Source organism: Chiloscyllium plagiosum, chromosome 9 (genome assembly GCF_004010195.1).
Source record: "Chiloscyllium plagiosum isolate BGI_BamShark_2017 chromosome 9, ASM401019v2, whole genome shotgun sequence".
Taxonomy (NCBI): domain Eukaryota; kingdom Metazoa; phylum Chordata; class Chondrichthyes; order Orectolobiformes; family Hemiscylliidae; genus Chiloscyllium; species Chiloscyllium plagiosum.
This window is the reverse complement of record NC_057718.1, coordinates 23,768,287-23,780,598: the sequence shown is the minus strand read 5'-3', so window position 1 is coordinate 23,780,598 and position 12,312 is coordinate 23,768,287. Positions and strand designations below refer to the sequence as shown.

Here is a 12,312-nt window from a genome sequence, read left to right as displayed (position 1 = left end):
AGGTTAGGAAGGCGGTGCTGAGTTCGAGGGATTTGACTGAGACAAGGTGGGGGGAGGGGAAATGAGGAAACTGGAGAAATCTGAGTTCATCCCTTGTGGTTGGAGGGTTCCTAGGCGGAAGATGAGGCGCTCTTCCTCCAACCGTCGTGTTGCTATGGTCTGGCGATGGAAGAGTCCAAGGACCTGCTGCGTTTTCCAGTAACACATTTTCAGCTGTGTGTATTAACACATGAGTGAGTGGGTCTGTGTATGTGTGGATATGCATGTATGTGGCTTTGTGTGTTTGTGTGTGAATGTGTATGTGTCTGAGTGTGTGCGTGTCTGTGTGCGTGTGTCATGAAAATCCAAAGCAGGTCAGGGATAATTAGAACTGCTATTCTTAGTGCATCTAATCTGTCTGGCATTCAAATCTTTGCATCATTGTTTGACATTGGATGCCCATTGGAACAATAAACCACTGAAGGAATTTGTAATGTGGTGGTGAGAAAACTGGGTTTTGTTGCACAAGTTACTTGAAGGAAGAACATCATCTGCCTAAAGAATCTGGTTAAATGGTGCACCTTCAAGTTCAAAACAGGGGGTGTTCCTGAATAGAGTTTTCCAACAGAAGGACGAATCGACATTGTGCACATGCAGTATGTTATTTATCAGGCCAGTATGAAAATCAGGATGGGAGATGAGCTGACACTGAAATACATTTCCCAGAGTGCTGCATTTATCAGTTACACAGGGTCTGCAATGGATCTCGGTGTCAAACACCAAATCTAGCAGAGATAACATGAACCTCCTGACATCAAAGGAGATCTCGGGCATTTTGGTTTTGTCCTTTTTATTCTGTTATTAGGAAATGGGAGTGACTTAAAATGGTTGTTCATTGGAAGGAAATTCTTTCATAAGCATTTTGTTAAAAGTGTGGAATGATGAACACAGATGGGAAACAATATGGGAATCGCTAGGCTGACACAGAGCCCTGACCTGATATCGGACCTTAATTCTTTATCTGTTGAAAACAATATCAAATGAATTACTGCCAATCTCTAAGTTGTTTAGTTCCATCGAAATTCAGAGTTGCAGGAACCAGCTGTGGTCAGTGGTAGCTTTGGCATTTTTGAGTCAGGAAGTTGTGGACTCAAGTCCCACTCTGGAGAGGTGAGTATAAAATCTGGGCTGGCACAGCAGTGCAGTATCAAGATGTTAAACTACTGCCCCAGTGTTCTTCTCAAAGGAATAAATGATCCCACAGAAGTCTTTGATGAAGAACAAAGATCAAAGCATGCAGAAGCTTACTGTTCACAAACTGGCTATCATGCTTTCTTCACTACAACAATGAATACAACTCAAGAGTATTTCATTGTTTGCTAAACATTTTGACATATGCAGAGATTGGGAAATGCAGGACTTTTTTTATTTTTAAAATTACATAATATTTTTTACTGTAGGAAAGGAGAAAGTACTTCGAGATTATAAGAGATGATCTTGGTTGCAGCATAAGCATAACACGATTATTAAATGAAGATTATATTTAAATGCTGATATATTTCACCAAAAGTTGCACTACAGCAGTGATCAACCTTCAAAAGGACTTTATTGACTGTAAGGTGTTTGATAGATCCTGAGGTTCTGACAGCTGCTGCATAATTGTAAGTTATTTCTTTCTTATTTTTCCATCAAAATGTCATTTACAAATAACTCGTAGATCTTTGTGCCTTTTTACATGATGCACAGGAAAAAAGAAACTTTAGAAACCTCATAAATATTGAATTAAGAATATGAAAATTACTTACATGTGCCCTGAAGGAATTTTTATTGGGCATCACTGTGTATGAACCATTCAATAGCAGTTTCACACTCCATCTAAAATATTAGCACAGTTGAAAGCTCTACATTTTCTTACTCCTTCAACATCTTCATTCACCTAAAGATTGACAAAATAATACATTTGGTTATTCTGATGAACACAAGCAAACACAAGCTTAATAGGCATTAGGCAGAGATTGTCACATTGTCAACATCCATTGCTTTACTACTGAATAAACAGTGGTTGTTCATCAAATCCATACAGCCTATTTCTGAACTACATGACAATAATGAGAAAGATCTGCCTGACTGACTCTAGGGTTTCGGTATCAATAGAACCCAAGCCAGATGGTGAGACAGAAGCCAAGACATATAGCTTTTCCTTGTGGAAAGAGTTTATTGACTTCTTCAGTTTCACAGCGCCCAGTTTAAAAACTGCAGACTTTTTATAACTAAGTGCTTTTATTCAACTTGGTCAGACTTGCTATGGGTCACCTCTGGACCAGGTAGGACTTGAACCTAAGTTTTCTGTTCCAGAGGGACAGACATTACCACATCAGCCTTCTATTTATATTCATCTTTTCTTTATGTCCAAAAGTGTTCTCACACACAATTGAACAGCTTTTGCTGCCAAATGACTGTAATATGTTTCACCATTAAAAAACCAAAGCCCAGCAAGGACACCTTTATTTATATGTACTCAAGGGCACCTATTTCTCATCACCTTAATAATGACTTTAAAATATGACTGATTAGGCATTAACATGACATGCTCTCAATGCAAATAGCTTCTCTACAAATGTGGATTTTAATGAAATGCAGAGATTACACTTGTTTCTGTCTATAGCATATTTCATTCATATTGCTCTGAAATGTTGACTCCATACTTCAGTTCCAGTTGCCAGCTCTTTCAATAACTTTGCTCTTCTCTGAGTCTGTGCCCAGGCTTAACCCATCAAGTACAGTGAGGATCAATCATAAGCAGACTCATATGATTAAACCCTGAAAAGAAAATGCATGTTAAAGAATGTTTCACATTTAACGCAGCTACTGAAAGAGAGAGATAGAAAAATAAACACAATTGCCACAGAGTTGTACAGAGTTGGCTGCATATTTCATTTCATTGGGTGAGGAAATCATTTTCTGATTTCAATAATGATTGGCAAGGTTAAACCATGCAAATCATTATCCTCCAATCAGCACAGTTCTGTGCTACTTTAAAGACACACAGACTACTTATTGCTAAGTAATATTGATTCAGGTCAGGATTTAATAAATTACTAGGCAGAAAACATTGCAGCAAAAATATCCTTTCCCACTTGGAAAGAAGCAGAGAAATCACATTTTAAAAATACTCATTTGTAAGGCTGTAGGTCAGACTTCCTTTCTGCTAGAAGCAACAGTGTTACTAAAATGATTTGTAATGATTAGATTGCAAACTCCAATATTAAAAAGACCCAGCAATTTCAAATGAGTCTGAGTTCTCCTACATAGACTTATTCCAACATGATTGGTGAAAGGCTGTTGACTTTCTGTGGAGGAGAATGGAGATGTCCTTGGAGGGTAATGTCAAGCACCTTTCTGGGCCTGAAAGGCCTAGTTGAGAACTGCACCATTTCTGAATGAGTGGCTGCAGTGCTACTGACTGACAACAAAGGCAGTGTTTGAGGCAGAAGAACAGACATTGCATTCCTAAAGAGGAGAGATGAAGATTCATCCTCCGAGGAGCCATTGCAACTCCTCCTGGAGCAGCACCTCAGCAATCTTTGTAATTTGTTGGGGTCTGGTTTTCGGATTGTGATGGTCTGTAAGCTGCTTTACACACTAGCATGGTAGCAAGCTGCCTTTACACAACAGCGATGTGCACTTCAACTGCAGCACTCTGGTGATGAGTGCTCATGCTGCAATGGGCGCTATGATAATGAGCCATCTGATGGTTAGGCCCACAAGCATACTGAGTTGACTATCACTTCCACATCAGAAAGGATGGAATCCAGAATTAGCACAATGCACTGCGCCAAGTTGATGGCGGACTCCTGCATGCTCCTTGAAATGATCTGCAGGACTTCCTAAGCATTTTGTTATACAAATCCCTCAACAGTAAACATCTATTTGGAGACACATATGAGTACTCTTGCAGTGGCCGCCATGTGTGATCTTGCCCTAAGGGATGTGCTGCACCTGCAGCCCAGGTATGTCTGACTGAATACTGATTGTGCCTCTGATCTACTCTTCAAGGTACACACAGTGTCAGTGTGAGAGCTGCTGGCTCTGAGTCTGCAATCAAATGAGGGTGTCATGTCTTTACTATCACTCTCACACCTCCTCCACTGTCTAGGCAGCGGTACCTCTTGTACCTCTGAAAGACGAAAGGTACAAAGATAAGATTGCGGTATGGTAGAGTCAATGGGTGATAAGAGATACATTCTTGCAGCATTTTCACCTTGTAAATCAGAGGAGAGTGTGGGCTGGGGGATTAATGAGATGTGAGAAGGATTGGGTATCAACATATTGTCATGTTCCAAGGTTTCATCCCCACTACTGATCACTGACGTGGCAACGGGTGACTCAATAATGGCCAACACCATTTCCTTCATGATGGTCAGAAAGTGCTGGTGTGCTTCCCCTCTACCCTTGCCCCCTCCCTGTTTAACTCTTATTGCCTCTGGATCTGTGCCAATCTGTTCTGCAGGTAAAAGGCCAGTGTATCAGTGAGTGACGTGCAATGAGGTAGGCTAATGTGGCTGTCAATGGCCAAATAGTTGGCAGTATGTGCAAGCTGGAAGCTGTGGGGGTGAGGATGTGGGAGGATGAAGTGAAGAATGCCAATATCATTACAAGGCTGATGGTTAGAGATTGTGGCACAATGTGAGATGGCATTTGTAATGAGTTATGATTCCTGGTAATTGGCAGGATGTGGCATTTGAAAAAATATTTACTGACTTTGACTGCTCACATGAGGTCCCTGAACTTGGGGCGACACCACCTGCAGATGTCTGAGCATTACCCCTGGCATTCACCTCTCCAGTTTGTATCTGGAGGGCCTCTTAGTGCCCCCTGTGGACACAGGACACCCCTTCCACATTGTACCTCCTCCAACCAGGTCTCCATTGGAGTCCTGTGTCTCACATACCATACCACTGTTCAGTGTTTTGCAAGTCGGATTCACTTCCTCACTTGTCAGCCAGCTCCTGCTCCGGCCACAATTCACAGCCCCTTTCGGAACAGATTAACCTTATGATATTAGGTTAATTATGGGGCCCACAGCCATTACACCCTAAGGTGGGTGATGGATATACACAACAGTAAATACAACTGAACAAGCAGCATACATTTGGGGTTCTAGTCGCATTGCATTGAACAGATATGGGCTAGCGACCACCTCATGATCCCCTCATTTATTTTCGGAGGTCTATTCAATTGTGCTCTTTTGCAGTTTTCCAGGTTCAGGAACATTTACTTGGAACATTATACCACTTTGCCATTCCCCATAATTCTGGATTCCCTTGCTGATTAAAACCTGCTTTGAATGTACCAAATGACCCAGCCTCCACTGCCCTCCGAGATTAAAATTTCCAGATTCATTCCTCTCTGAGAGAAGAAATTCCCATCTGTGTCCAACTTGGGCCACTCCTTCCTCTGTAATTACACCCTCTGCTCCGAGAACAATGAAAAATCTGGAACTATCACTGTTGATAGTCAGTGTGTGGATTGGAAGTTCACACTGGGAGGCTGCTTATAAAACAGAGCAGACTTGCCATGGACTTCGGGGGCATGGGGGCCTCCTGTTTTAACATCCTGTGCCCAAGCAATGCCCCCCACCAAAGCCACATGGGAAGACGCTGGTTGCTTTCATAAGTGACAATATCTCCAACACTCCCCAGAGCATGATTAATGTTGGCAGTCATTGGGGTAATCCTAGAAGAAGCCATCACTGAAATAACTCCACAGAGGCTGGTATCCCATCACCAAGTCACCCTGTATTTACACGTGGAAAGTCCTTGCCACTAATCCAGCTTCCTCAGAGCCAGATCTCAGAGTGAACAGAACCTCTGATGCTCCTGTTAAAGCTGTCAGTGAGGGCTCCTGAATTTGACCAAATTAACAGCCCTAATCAGGGAGCTCATTTTCTATGCAGTCCATCTGGCTGACCTTGTTACACTTGCTACAATTGCCCCCAGTGGTGTTGATGGAGCTGAGTTGCTGCTGGCAAGTCGTCTGAGTGATTGGCAGCTTCTGAAGGCAGGATGCCTTTCCCAAAAGGACTGAGGTCATCAAGTAAATGCCTGAACCTCGTCCAGGGCAGGAAGAAGCACACTCTTCCTTAACATTCTGGCCAGTGGATGGGCTCTGTGTGAAATCCTAACCTCATTTGCAATTCACGTTCCTCCATCAAACAACTAGCCAATGTTTCTTGTTCAGGCCAGGCTCCACATGAAGAGAAAGTCACATTGATAAAGAATTGGAGGGCTACCATTCTATGTCAAACTCTCTTCTAATTTACTCCAGTACATTGAGGACAGGATGGGATATAAGAAGCCATAGGAAATGCAAACATAATGTAGATTCAAACATACAGAACAAATCAAATGTGGAAAAACAGCAGGCCTTATTTCGGCCTACAGTGATTTGTGAAGCATACTAATTGTATAAGGATGCTCTAGCATATCATGATTTGATATTGCAATGTATATGCATAAAGTAATTGCTTGCATGACTTGTGGTTCATGCACAGTGTGCATGTATCCTGGATACAGGTTTAATTGAAAGTCCTGTATCTGCAAAGGCTTTGCGAATCAAACAAAAGAAATGCCAATTGCCAGTAATAAACATTGAAGCTATTAAATGTTCAGGACGCTCATTCATCATGCTGAGGTAATTAGCCATTCCTGGAGTAAATTAAAGGTGTCGTAATTCCAACCTCACATCAACAGTTTATTGAGGTCATTGAACAACTGGTCTTGAATAAGCAGATCAGTAAAACAAAGGGGAAAGGGGATGTTTTGCTGGCTATTCAGACAATCACCAAATTTAAAACTACTTAAGTCATCTACAAAGAAGATCTACTGATTTTCAGAGATGCACTGGGCCTCTGGAACTCTTTAATAGTCTTCATTTAATCAGTCCACAAAGTACAGAGAGAACCAAACTGGAGAATCATTTCATAATCCATACAATATCCTCAGAATTGAACACTGGCATGAACCTGGCATGGGGAATCACCTTGCAGTCTGTAAATGGCCGAGCAATCCACCTGAGGTAGATCGGAGTACCTTAAATATGCAAATCGCTGTTCAACGTCCATTATAAAACTCTGATAAATGGGCACAATGTTGGGATACACACTGGACTATGGTACTCATACTGTTCCTGGGATGTGAGGCAAGGAGGAAGAGAACTTAAGCAAGTGGGAACAACTTGGGATCTCAACAACATGATGAAGTTTGAAGGTTAACTTCTCTTAAGTGTAAATGCAGGTGGGTTTTCCCAATGATATTCAGCCCTTTCCCATGCATTACATCTCATGCTTGCCTCATTAACATAATCGCCAGAATTAAGTTCCCTTCCCCATAAAGTCCTGTGCCAGCAACAAACAAAGTCTTCAGAAACCCCACTCTTTAAAGAGGCATGCAAAAGGTGAGCTCATGATCAAACTGTTCATCTTGGAGAGTGCAGCTGTTTTTATCTCTTGGTGTAGTGTTTGTCCATATCCACTATTCAGGTTGGTTTTAGGCAGTCCATGGGGTCACAGAGACTTGTCCAGGCTTGTAGTCTGTCTGAGGCAAGGAGACTGGTCAAATAAGACAAGAGGGCAGCAAAAGGTTTTAAACTCTTCAGGATTGTGTTGGAGTCTCCAGGAGAGAAAAATTATTGTGCAAAGCAAGCTTGTGAACAAACATCAGGAGGAAAATCAAAGAGCCACTGAACAAAATGCTTTGATTTCCCCATTCTTAAATGTTTATTAGGTGGAAATGTAGGGGTATTGGGTGGGTTATGCTTCGGCGGGTAGGTGTGGACCTGTTGGGCCGAAGGGCCTGTTTCCACACTGTAATGTAATCTAATGAAATCTGGTGGGATGGTAAGAAAAAAAACTTCCCCATTCAGTGCAGCAACTGGAAACAGGGCCAGGAACCTGTGCTGCTACCTCGGACCTATTTGCCATGGTCAGCTGCTGTCTCTGAGATACAGCACTTCCTTCCTTTCCCTCATCACCAGGAGGAGAACCTGCAAACTGGGTGACGGTCAACCGTGAACCCATGGTGGTCTGGTCTGACATCACTGGTAGCAGCAGCTATTATCCGATAGATACAGGAAAGTCTCCAAATTCTGGAGAATGACAATAGAGGTGCAGCAGCGTTGCAGACAGTTTCGCTGTCTGGGTGCCTATACCTTCAACCCCCTGCCCCACAAATCAAAGGATGGCCAGATCCAATCTTCCAGGAGATTCACCATTTTATCTGTGTGTGCACAGCTAATGAGCTGAGCTGCATTTCCTTGCTGGACAAAAAAACAACCTGCCTTCCAGCCAGTGAGAAAACACACTTCCTTGGTCCTGCCTCTTCACTTAGACTGCAAAAAGAATTCTGTCCAATTGTCTTGAGTTGAGTCGAGAACAGTCAGGATGCTTTTCTTGCATGCACAAGAAACAACTCCGAAATTTGGAACTTTTAACTTTACTAGTTAATATTGAGATGAATTGTAGAGTTGAACATTTAATTTATTTCTTTATTTTTCTACATTTTACATAAGATTTGTACCTAGGTACCATGTCCCTAAGATGGCACCGTGAATGGTGGCATTGTAAACTTTTCACCGTACTCCTGTACCCCTATACCTGAGTACACGTGACAATAAAACCTAATTCTAAATTTAATCCAAACCCTTCCGTAATTACCTCTCCACCTTGGATCCAACAGCTGGCCAGCATATCACAGGACCCAGCTCAGTATCATGTCCAATTTGATCACGTCGCTGTGAAGCACTCAAGGGTTTTTTTTATTACAGTTAAAAGTGCTATACAAATGTAATCTGCTGTTGACAATGACACATTTTACATTAAATCTAGGTTACCCTTTCCATCAGTTGTGGAGACTTATTTCTTCTGAAGGCAATACCAATATAGAGTTCAATGTCCTGCGAGCAATTCCTTTTAGACACAACTGTTTTCAAATCTACATTGAAAGTCAACAGACATAATGACTATTTGTAATATGGATATGAATTGGCTTAATAGTTACGTTTTTGTCACTTAGAAATGCACTTCAGCAAGGATTTTATCATCTGTACATTCAGTGCATCAACACTGCGAGCCAGTAAGACCTCAGCTGGAATGCTGTGTACAGTGGTGGACTCCACATTATAGGAAAGATGTGAACGCACTGGAGACAGTGCAGAAGCAATTGACAGGAGTTGGCCCAGGGATGAGGACCTTTAGTCATGAAGCAGCAGGGTTGGTTCTTCTTGGATAGAAGAAGGCTGAAAGGAGATCTGACAGAGGCTTTGAAAATCTTGAATGCGCTAAATACAATAATTTATGAGCAGCACAGTGGTTCAGTGGTTAGCACTGCTGCCTCACAGCGCTAGGGACCTGGGTTCGATTCCAGCCTTGGGTGACTGTCTGTGTGGAGTTTGCACATTCTCCCCGTGTCTGCGTGGGTTTCCTCCCTCAATCCAAAGTGTGCAGGCCAGATGAACTGGCCATGCTAAATTGTCCACAGAGTTAGGTGCATTAGTCAGAGGAAAATGGGTCTGGGACTCTTTGGAGGGTCGATGTGGACTTGTTGGGCAAAAAGGCTTGTTTCCACACTGTCAGTAATCTAATCAAACAGATTGGGAGAATAAATTCCTGTTTGTAACAGATGTAGAGTGATCGGCAGTTGAAGTGAAGTAAACTTTTCACACTGCGAGTCGGGAGACTATGGAATGCTGGTGGAGGCTGGTTCAGTTGGTAGGTTGCCTTATTTGGAAATGTTGGGCAGCTAGGACTGTATCCACTGGCATTTAGAAGAGTAAGAGGTGACTTGATTGATACATAAGATCCCCAGGAGTGTTCACAGTGTAGAGGTGAAAAGCATCTAACTAGAAATTAAAATAAGGGATGTCCATTTAAAATAGTGACGAGAAGAATTTATTTTCTCCCAGACGATTGTATGTATTTTGAGTTCACATCTACAAACCATGGTGGAACAGAGCCTTTGAATATTTTTAAGGCAGGGTGGATAGATTGTTGCTCAACAAGAGGGTGAAAGGTTACTGGGGATAGGTGGGAATGTGGATTTGAAGTTTTAATCAGATCAGCCAGGATTTTATTGATTGGTGAAGCAATGATTGGTGAAGAATGTTGTGAAGGGCTGGTGTTAGCGTGTAGAATGCACTGCTTGAAAGGATGGCAAAGACAGATCCTTTCACTTTTTTTTGAAAGGGAATTGCAGAAGCACCTGCAGAGAGAAAATCATAATAATACAGGGAGACAGGGCAAGTGCAGCACGAGCTGAGATTCTGTAGCAGAGGGCCAGCATGGAAATGATAGCATGAATGTCCTCCTCCAATGCCTGAACTATTCTCTAACTCTAATGGTAACCCAACTGCTTGCTCATATGGGCTTGCACATATGACCACACTGGCTGCAGTGAGACTGTGAGTTGTAATTACTGCACCCTTACTCATCCTAAGATAAAGAATCTTGGATCCAACAGCACAAAAGGTGTCTGAAACATCTACTTGGTGGACCTGAACTAATAAAGAAGCAGAATGTGGGGCTTGGGTAGAATGCCTTGGTGGCTATACTTTTATGAGCAGTTCCTGATTTATTCTATTGACCAACATTGGGACAGCACAGTGGCTCAGTGGTTAGCACTGCTGGCTCACAGTACTAGGGACACAGGTTCAATTCCACCCATGGGTGACTGTGTGGAGTTTGTAGATTCTCCCCATGTCTGTATGGGTTTCCTCTGGGTACTCTGGTTTCCTCCTATGGTCCAAAGATGTGCAGCATGGGTGTTTCCCATTGTATCGAGGGATGCGCAGGCTTAGTGGATTAGCCATTGAAACGGGCGGTGGGGCTGGGTGGGATGCTCTTTGGAGGGGGAGTGTGGACTTGATCGGCCAGATGGCCTGCTCTACACACTGTAGGGATTCTTATGGTTATTATAAGCAGCTTGAGAAACTGTTGATACATGTCAAACGCGTAAGTTAGCTCAATATATTATGAGGCTTGTTTATTATTATTATTACCAACCAATATTAAGCATTCAGTTCCTTTTTCCCCTGAGTATGTTCATCATGTAGTCATTAAGTGTATTGAATGCTTTTTCTAAACAAAGTTAATGCAGACTAATTGTCAATGAGAATGCCCTTTTTGTGTATTTGAGAGCTTGCTTTACTTCTGGCCTTTGGATTTGTGTAAGAGTGGATCAGCATGTACAAAACTTCCCCGGGATCCTGGTGCAGTTGCAACGTTATTGTCTGACTGACCAGAGACAATTGCTGCAACATGATGCACAGTGCTGCTGCTGCTGGCCCACACTTTTGGCCAGCAGACTAGTGACTGCTTCTCACTAACCTCTCAGCTTTTGCCCAAGTGAGATCGAAGCAATCAGTGATCTTTGCTGTTGGTGTTTTTCATTGGTGCGTGTGAGCTGGGTAAGGGCAGAATGAACCTCACAGCCGGTTGTCCTTGTGACTGAAGAGGCCAGGCACCAGCAGGAAAGGAGGTAGCAGCCTACCACCAACAATACCAAGTAAGAGACTTCCGTCAATTTGTTGCTGGATGTTATACGGTTCCAGAAGTAGTGACGCTGATCCTGTCCAACCTTTTCTTGTCCAACTGGGCTTTAGTGTCAAATTAAATATAATGTCAGGAAATGGGAAAGGAAGTATTGAGCCTCATCTTTTCCTCATGAGTTTAGATATTGTATGGTGTTTATACACTGCTATCAAGAGGGAAAACAATGGGAGGAAGCTCCTAGGTACGTACAAGTAAATACAAGGGAAAACCTAAACATAATGCATTCATCAAAGAAAATTATTTGTTCGTAATCCACCCTTTTAATGATTCTGCATAAACTTGTAATCTTACATTTCCTCAGAAATGCTGCTCTTGATTGGCATATATGTGCTGGAAAATTAAGATGCTTGATGAATGCATTCTGAATAGCATTCAGCTCTACCTCTCTCAACCCCCTCCAGCACCTCAGTATGGTAAGCCTGCTCAGTTGAAATCCTGCTCTGGATGGGGGGAAAGCTCCTCCTAATTGAGATTGGTAAACAGAATCTTCTGTTGCAGCCCTGATCACAAATTCCTTTCTCGAGCCCATTCATAGAACATAGAACATAGAACATAGAAGAATACAGCGCAGTACAGGCCGTTCGGCCCTCGATGTTGCGCCGATCCAAGCCCACCTAACCTACACTAGCCCACTATTCTCCATATGCCTATCCAATGCCCGCTTAAATGCTCATAATGAGGGAGAGTCCACCACTGCTACTGACAGGGCATTCCATGAACTCACGACT

General features: G+C 42.6%; 1 protein-coding gene across 6 annotated transcripts in view; it reads right to left on the bottom strand.

Moving 5' to 3' along the window:
- LOC122552699 (muscarinic acetylcholine receptor M3-like) overlaps positions 1 to 12,312 on the bottom strand; it is a 335,328-nt gene that overhangs the window by 117,559 nt on the left and 205,457 nt on the right. For all 6 annotated transcript variants that reach the window (XM_043695575.1, XM_043695577.1, XM_043695579.1 and 3 more), the window contains exon 2: positions 1,785 to 1,915. The gene's annotated coding sequence lies outside the window, so the exon portion shown is untranslated. The remainder of the gene's footprint in view (positions 1 to 1,784; positions 1,916 to 12,312) is intronic.